We start from the raw sequence: 9667 nt of genomic DNA, 5'->3' as shown, positions 1-9667 counted from the left end.
ACCCCCTGACACAGTGCTTTTTGCTTTGTTTGAATCTAACCTTTTCCTGAGAGGGAATGATGGCAGTGGGCTGGCCAGGATTTTCAAAACCAAGCGCCTCAAGTTAGCCCAGGGAATGCCTTTCTGTTGGGTTGTGCAGCAGCTTGCATCCTGGAACCCTAGTCCACGCTGGAGCTCCTAGGCGCTACTACAACACACCTAAATAAGAACGACTAAAAGTGGCCTGATTTAATAAACATGACTGGACTCTCCAGTGAAGTCAGTGGGAGCTGCTGGATGCTCAGCACTTTTAATTAGGTGCAAAACTAGGGACGTGGTGGCCTAACTTTAGGAACCCCCCGTTTTGAAAACCTTGGCCGAAGAACAAGTCTTTCAGTGGTGAAAAACACGGTCAGTTTTAAAACTTCTGCCCATTTCAGTAACACAAGGACATTTCTTTCTTTTAAAAAGCGAGTGATTTTTAGCCCTACTCCCCCATTCACAGGTGCTGTTTTGTGGTCAAAACCTCCCTAGGGCAAGGAGAGGCTCAGTCTCCCAGCAGCACTGTCTGACGCGATGGGCATTTCTAACTGCTGTAAAGATCCGGGGATGCAACTCAAGATTAAAGCTATATAACAACAGCCTGGATGTTGTCTCCTGGGGATCTGAAAATTATTACTGCCGCCTTTGCCTTCCCCAATCTCACCTCTCCTCCCCCCCCCCCTTCTTCTTCTGTCCCCGTCTCTTGTTCCTACTCGCTTCTCCTTGACCCAGTTTTGATTTTTAAAGACTCCCTACCAATTTGCATGTTTGCTGCTGGGCTGATGCTTTCTTTCTGGCTCTGCGGCTGCCGCAGCAGCTGCTCCTCCTCCTCCTCCCAGTGATTGAGGTGGGAATATTAGCTTTGTGAAGCACTGATTCATTCTGGCATGTGGGAGGATGGTAGAAGCAGCACCATGCTGGTGGCACGAAACAAAGGACAGAGGGCTAAGAGGACAGAGCCTGGCATTTCTATTTCACGTGCTAGGTGTCATGAGGCTCAAAACATGGCACAAATGCTCCATCACCGCGTCGTGTCACATTTCCACTGCAGAGATTGGCTTCCCTAATATTAGTTATAAGATTCTCCCACTAAAAAAATTAAGGTTTGCCACAAACATAATGACCAACATTGCAGCCCTGATCCGTCAAGTTGCTCCATGTAGGTGCTCCACTGTCTCAGGCATGAGGTCTATTGACTTAAGGGGGGCCCATGTAAAGTGTAGGGGTCTGTTTGTGAGGAGCATCTTGCAGAATCAGGATCTATATGAAGACAAAGGCAGGAAATGTCTTTCTAATTCACTCCATAATCTCAGACCTTGGGCTGTAAGGGAGGAGAAGCCAAGCATAAGGGAGGACATTTTGGGGATTGCAGGTCTCTGTATGTGGCCCTTTATTTTCATTAGTGCATCTGGTTTTCCTAAACACCATGAAAGCTGCAGCCACCTTCGAAAGCTGCCTCACATTGGTTGCCGTGCTTTAACGGAGGCCTCTTTGTATTCTACAATGTATAAAGGTGTCTAAAGTCATCTGTCAGCTTCTTTCAGGCAAGGAATGAAAAATTCCCACCAAGCAAGCAATAGATCCACACCAGCAGCAACAATAGGAATAGCACGCACCTCAGGTTTGTCTGAATGATGTTGTAACTATTGGCTAATTTTTTCTTGAGGCAGTTTCCCCTTGTTCATTCTATTGGACTCCCAAATCACTGAGCTGTATTCTTGACACAAAATCAGCTGTCATTACGGAGACTCTTTGCGGCAGGGATGGGCTGTTTTCACTCTGCGCGCTTGTGTAAGCCATTGGTGAGCGTGTTACAGAGCCCACAGAGGGGCCAATCCACGTAGCCCTCAGCTACAGCAGGGGGGCCTTCTATGTCGTGGTGAGGCTCACTGGAGGGGTGGTGCTGCTGCCATTGCTTACTTGTCTTCTGGGGTAGGGTTATACTATTAGGACCAGATTGTGAAAGGTTTATATTTGGGGGTATAGAGAGGAGACTGTGCAAGGACCTGGTCTGTGCTCACTGGGAATGGGGATTCTCAGAACCTCACAGGGTCTGTCCCAGGGTCACAAATCAGGACAGATGGTTCTAGAATGGAACTAACCGGAATTCCGGTTTTGCAGGAAATTCTGGCATTTCAATGTCTGTTTTTATCCCGAAGCGGGATGAAATGTCAAAATATCAAAATCACTCACAGAACACAGAATTTTCAATTCAGAAGCATTGACACACGTGTCTTGACATTCTGAATCAAAATGAAATGTTGATTCAGCAAATTTCTACCTGAAATAGTTCATTTGGGTTTGTTGAACCACATCAAACTGTTTAGGTTTGACTTAGTTTAACACTGAACGGTGTCCGTCTGACCTCTAGCAGTGCCTCATTGGAGTCATAGTTCCGGTTTCTCATGCCCCCGTTCTCCTCTCTAGGACAGGCTGTCCGGCCTTACATAATACATCATGGTCATGGGACTCCCATGATGCACCATGGCAGCACAACCAGAAGGGAGGCCTCAGTGTTTCCGTGGAGAAGTAGTCCAGACATGGAGCCCATCCCAGAGGGGAGAATGGAGACATAAGGCACTCAAACAACAACTCCCATTAAGCACCAGGGCAGTTCAGGCAGGCACGGATTAATCCTGAACTGAGTTGACATGAAATATTTGGATGTGGTTCTACAAACCGATGTTTTTCTCTTCAGGTTGGCCTCACCTGATACCAAATATTTCAATTAGATTTTCCCAAAGAAAACTGAATTTTTTGGCAAAACTGAAATTTTCACACAGAAAAGTTTGATTTTTGCAAAAACGTCATTTTTCCATCAAAACATTTTTTGTCAGAAAATTCTCAACCAGCTCTACCCTTCCTCTCCTACTTTCTATGGTTATTATTATTATTATTATTATTTTGCAGGGTAATTGTGTGCTGCATTTTCCCCCTCCTGTTTTAACCCTCTGGCCTTGCCCTCTCCACTTTCCTATCACTGCCATAAATATCTACAGCATCAGTAAACTTCTGTGGAATATCTTGCACATGCACGGTCTAGCAGTTTGAGCGATGCAAGCTGACTCTTCCATCAGAGCCTGAGAAACTTCATCCTAGGACACTCCCAGGCCTCAGGTTACTCGTAAGCTCATATTACTGGCAGGATTGCATGATGCACACAGGAAGCTGAGAGACACATGGCTTGCTCCATCCATCAACTTAAAGGCAATGTTTCTCATTGCGGAGAGACGCTGGCTGGGCTCTCCCTGACTTTGACCTAGAATCACATAATAGGCTTTCTCACTAACTCATCTGAGGGTCTCTCACATGCCCTACACAGTTGAAACACTGTTCTGCTTGGCACAGTTCTCCTAGCTTGTGGAAGTACGATTTCCCTGTCTCCTCTTGGTGCTTTGAGACTCTGGCAGCCTGCCACTGAAAGAGCAAATAGACATTTTTCTTTTCTTATCAGTGAGCCCGCTGAGCATTCTGGGAACGTCAGGGAATTTCTGAAGCCCTCCTTACGATATGTCAAAGTGATGGCGATTTATGAGGAAGGAGGTAAGCCTAGCCTCCGCAGGCCAACTGTGAAGAGTCTTTGGGCTACTGTGTTACAGTGCCAATAATGTTACCAGGGAAGACAGTGGAGGAGGCATATTCCCACATCTTTAATGCCCAAGGGGATCCCGCTAAAATAGAGATCCTATATAGCCAGTTGAATAAATCGCTTCATTCTAAGGTGGTTACCCTGGAGGCTTTGAGCAGAGCTGTAGAAATGTATTGGCCTCCTTGGCGATATCAGACAAAGAGGCCCTTCCAAACATTACCCTTAATGAGGATTTTTTAAAGGGTCGATTAAATAGTGGGACAGTTTTCAACCTATAGTGAAAAACTATCGCCCCTCCCCCTTCCCTCAATGTTTGAAAAAGCACACACCCCCTGACTAGGAGTACTGAGAACAGCAAGAAAACTGCAGAACATTGTTTTTGGCCCATGGGGCCATAGTTTTCCATTCTAAAACCAGATTTTAATCTGTTGTAGTGCAAAAGCCTGCTTCTGATCTCTGTCAGATTAGTGTAAATCTAGATTGCCTCCACTGAAGCCAGGAGAGTGACAGGAGTTTAAAATTAGTGTAAGTGACATCAGAATGAAGTTCCCTGATACTGCTCATACTTGCTCCAGTGCATCTCTTTGCTAGATCACACAATGCCCTTTCTCCCCTGTTGCAGACATCAGTGACATATTTTCAGACGGGTAATGCTGTTATGGAATATATTGCATCGAGATTACTCTGAGGAAACTCGATTTACCCTGGAGTCTTCCATCCCTCTGAATATCACCTCTAATTCAGAGATTCCAGGCAAACACACTGAAAGGCAAACAACGACTTGTTTGGACTTTAATGGCAGCCAGCATGTGACTGTCCGTCCGAGTGGGAAAGAAGGATTACTGATAGTTTTATATGTGTGAGAAAGAATGTCAGAGAAAAGCACCAATATAATTAAGGGGTTTAACTACGGGAACACACTGAGCAAAATATTTTTGGAATATATAAACTGATCTGGATATATGCACATTGATCTGATTTGAATATATTTAGTTCTTTTTTGACATGTTAGCGTCTTGCCCTAGGGCAGTTTTTAGTCTGGTTGTTTTTCTTTCTGTGTGTTGCTTGATTGTTTCAGTTCTTATGCATTCTACATGTTGATGTTTCCTGTGTTGTTATGCAGTTGAGTGCATATAAATATACGAAGGCAAAAGAATATGGGAATTAAAGGATAATGAGCCTACATGAAAAGGAGACATTCTGAGAAACATCCTCCCTTAAACAAGAGCCAAGTTTTGAATAACTCCTTGTACATGATACCATATACAGACTGTAAATGGTAAATATAGGCCTGTTTCTGCATTCCTTACTCAAGCTGACCCGCTCCTGCAATCAGATCTACACTGGCAGACCCTTGCACCAGGACAGAGCCCATTTGGCTTCAATCAAGGTAGAAGAGTCCACCTGTGCAGATCTGACTATAAGGCTGGGGCCTGAGTAATCTCAGAGGAACATAGGAATTGCCATACTGGATGAGTGGTCCATCTAGTCCAGCACTTACTTGCATCAGTTGGAGTTTGGCTTATGTCATGAAACAAGAAAATTTTTCTCTCTTCCAAAATCCTAGGGTTTTTTTGTTTGATTTTGTTGTTATTTTAATCTTGACTACTGCTGTACCCCTGGATGTTCTTGCCATGCATAGATGTGTCCAATCTTCTTCTTCTTCTTCTTCTTTTTTTTTGGACTCCTGCTAAGCTCCTGACCTCAGTTGTATATTGTGGCAATGAGTTCCACTGTCTAATTGTGTATTGTGTGAAAAAGTATTGAAGTCAATGCTACAGAAGGCTTGCTGGTTTGATATTCATTAGAAGTAATTTCACATGTGAAGCTCCAGTATAACTTTACGGAGAATGTGTCTTTAAATGTATCCTTTTATGTAGATTGACTATGATTTGTCTAATCCCCATATTCTTTTGCTGCCTCATATTTATTGGCACTCAACTGCATAACAAGTACAGGAAACATTGACACCTAATCTGCATAAAAACTAAAGCAATCAAGCACCACATAGAATGAAAAACAGCCAAATGAAACATTGCCCCAGGGTAAGGAGCCAACAATTCAAAAAAGAGCTAAATATAAATATATTTTATATTAAATCAATGTACAGATATCCAGATGAGTTTATATATAGTAAACTAATACTTTGCTCAATGCACTTTTGTAGTTAAACTCCTTAAGTTTTACTGATGCTGGATCTGAGACATGTCTACACTGCCCTGCAGTTTGGACTACAGGGGTGTGAATATAGGAAAGTACTTTGGTGCACACTGCTAACTCCCCCCATGTGGACCCTGTGGGCACGAATGAAAAGATCCTTAGTTTGCAATAATGCTTACTCCTGTAGTCCCACTTGCAGGGTAGTTTAAAATGTCCTGAGAAGTTCTTTCTGGTATATATACAAAACTCAGCAAACATTCTATAGGGATGCATGATGGATATACGGATGACAGCTTTATTTCCTAGCTGTTTGCTTTGATTAGGGCTAATTAATGTGATTAGTTTTGTTGATAAGGTCCTGGACTAGAATCTAGAAGACTTGAGTTCAGTTCCACCAGGATTTCAGCTGTGGTCTTGAGCAAGCAATTTAATGTCTGAGTCTCACTTCCAGTTCTGTACAGTAGCGGTGATAATTATATATGTTGTCTATTTAGATGGTTAGTTCTTTGGGATGGGAACTATTTTACTATGTGTTTGTTCAGTGCTCGCACAATGGGCCTTGATTTCAACTGGAGCTTCTATGTGCTGTTATAGTGCTGCCAATAGTAACACATAACATCAGTGATTAAAACACTGAGGTCAGTCTACTCTCCAGTCTCCTATCTAGAGATAGATATATGCACTGTTATATTTAAATTCCTTTTGTTTTATTGTTGCTTCATCAGTGAAGTTCCTTTTGTCCTTCTAACACACATTGAAAATAGCAAGCATTTTACAGGGAGGGAAAAATCACACTCACACCAGGAACTAAAAGGAGTACATTTCTGGAATCATCAAAACGTTTCTTTAATACAATTAGAAAACTGTTTCCCATGTAAAAAGCCCAGTACAATGCACAGTTAAATTGCATTGAACTGCAAATGCTGTAAAAGTGACAATTCACAGAGCAGAGTAAGCTTAACGTACTGATGCATAAATACTCATCTTTGTGGTAGTGAAAGCATTGCACTCAACAGGCTAGTGGGTTTATGTGCTTACAAGCGTCATCGTGCTTTTTAAATAATGATTTGCAATGGATATTATGTATTATTATTGGGGTGGCACCTAGGAGTCCCAGTTGTGCACCAGGACCACATTGTGCTAGGTGCTGTACCAACATAGAACAAAAATATGGTCCCTACCCTAACAAGCTTACAATCTAGATGTCATTGCTCACTCTAATGGCATTTTTATACCAATAAATGTGTTCCTTAATTTGCTCTTGGCAATGTCCAACATACCTATGTCCACATAGACAGGTAAAAAAACACATGTGATGTATATTGCTTTGTAACTGCTATGCTTTTTTCTGTGTGCTGCACCTTTAAATTTCCAAGGATCTGCTGTCTGTCGAAGACAGCTGCCATTTTGGGAGTCAGAGTGTATGCAGCATGTTAAAGAGGAGATGTACACTATGCTCCCTCTTGAAGATTTTATTGTTGTTTCTTTTTTGGTTGCTTTTCCTTAATCTAAAATAAAAGTCAGGCAGACTGATGAGGAATAGTTGCTTGTTGTACCTGGAATAACATAACAAGTTACATGGTTCTTCTACAATGTTTTATCTTTACTTTGGTACCTTTAATTGCGTTCTTATTACAGATTGTTTAATTCCCATTAGTTTGGAACAGTGATGGTACTGTAGTGATGGTAACACAAAGTCTGCTTTAAATGTTAACACGTTTCACGTTGCTACTAGGATAGACCTGGCTCCTGCAAACGTCAATAGAAAACATGGTAAACATTGCCGCTGTTGCAAGGTTGCTGGTGAGAAGTTCTGTCAGGCTGCTGACAGGGGTGAAAAAGTCAGCTCTTGAACTGAGCTGCAGCGAAATTTCCAGGCATGATTAAAAGCTCACAGTGTGTTTATCAAAGAATCACTGGCCTCTTTGCTTTGACCTTTCTGCCTTTGTAATACCACTAGGAAGGTTGATCAGCCTGTACTTCCATTAGAGTGATGTGAACTAGAAAGGGCTGCTGCAGAGATGGTGGTTATTATGCTTCTGATTCCGAGGGAATACCTCTCGGAGTCACACACTATCTGACTGCCTATGGTTTTGAGCTGCAGTTAGGTAGGCTGGCCTGGTGTGCTAGTCAGCTTCACTCCAAGTGACCTGTGCTCGTCCTCCTTGTTTGCAGCTGTGCAGACAATGTGTCATACAGGTTGTTGTTTATTCTTCAGGTCAGGAGAGGGTAGGTGAGACAAGAAAACCTGACTGATCGCAGCCTGAGTTCTGCAGCAGGCAATTCAGAGGCCATTTTGGAATATGTTCATGCTACATATAAATCCTTTAACTTTACTGTGTGTCTGTTGTATGTCTGATCATATGAGAGACTTAGAAACAAATTCTAATGTGCATAAAATGCTAACTGGGGTCAATTGAGACATACTCTGTTCTATGTCACTGTCCTTGAAACTTGCAATTCCTTCTGTCCTGGGGAACTGATGTCTTTTTCTAACAGGAGCTCATTGTTATTCACTGGAATGTATCCTGCAAGGCAGAGAATCCCTTGCAGCACAGGTGGAGTTTTAAAGGTCCAGGCTGGAATATATATTCCCAAAAGTAAAACTAATTTGCATATGTAGCACTCCTATTTTGGCCAAACTCTGCCCTTTGCAGTTGGGAGAGGCTCACGTTGGGGGTGAGAGTGGCACAGCATTGCCACCCAAAAGCATGGTCCCAGTGTGATCAAATCCTACCAGTACAGGGCCAGTAACAGTGGTTAATGTGGTCACATTGTACTGCAGTTCCAAAAAAGAGCTGTGAGCTCCCCTTGCTAGCACATTGCACCGTATATAATGGGAAGCTCAAGGCCTAATCAGCCACCCCCCCAATGTATGGTGTGAGAACAGGGCACTCTCAAGGGCTAGGTGGGATTCCTGCTCTGCTGATGTCTGATACCCTAAGGAAGGAAAGAGGATTTCTGTGTCCTCGTCTCTCCAACATACCTGCACAACAGAGGGCAAGGTTTGGGGCGTTTGGGGGTCAGGAAGTCCAGTTGAAAGGATGGAGAATTGGATTTGAAGTCGACATTTCTCAGTGTTTGGGAAATATAGCTGACCTCTAGCAGGGCAAGCATAAGCAAGGACATGAGCATGGAGGGGAAGTTGGGTAAGAGAGTTCATTTGGGCATGGTGCCTGCAGATAGTGCAAGGTCCCTGGCACTGGTTGTGATTCATTGTGCAGAACTGCTGAAGGAAAGTTACAAAATTCGATTTTGCAGAGGCCATTGCAGGATCTCCCAGGCACTAGACAAACTCTCCTCCCACTATCTATCAAAGAGCTTGCAGCTTGCATTTCAAGGCAGAACAACCAATTATAAACTTTGGGTAAACACAATTAATCCGTGCATGAGGCTCAGAGAAGACACCACTCACTCAGGCCAAATCTTGTTAAAGCGACACTCTCAGGTTAAAAATAATGCTCCAAATTCTCCTTTCAGTTAAAATCTGGAGTATCTCCATTGACTTCAGCGTTGTTCAGTGACTTTAGGAATGTTAACATCCAAACAAAACAACAACGACAAAACCCTTTTATATTGAAATGAATTTTTTTTTTAAATAGTCAAAATAGTTCAGTTAATATTAAAATTTTTAAAAACCAACCCTAAATATGGCCCTGTATAAGTTAAAAGTAACTAGACAACAGTGTACCTTGAATTTTAACAGCTATTTCATAGTCTCCTTTTCTAATACATTTTAAAAAGATGTAATAATGAGGACAGTGAGTCCACTGTATTGGTTATAAGATTAGTCATCAGCTTTATAGAATCATAGAAATACAGGGCTGGAAGAGACCTTAAGAGGACACCTAGACCAGGGCCCTGTGCTGAGAAAGGACCATATATACCAAGTTCATT

This window comes from Emydura macquarii, unplaced genomic scaffold (genome assembly GCF_026122565.2).
Source record: "Emydura macquarii macquarii isolate MOO-44397 ecotype Brisbane River unplaced genomic scaffold, CSIRO-AGI_Emac_v2 contig_1451, whole genome shotgun sequence".
NCBI lineage: Eukaryota > Metazoa > Chordata > Testudines > Chelidae > Emydura > Emydura macquarii.
The sequence above is the reverse complement of the archived record's forward strand: the minus strand, read 5'-3'. Positions refer to the sequence as shown.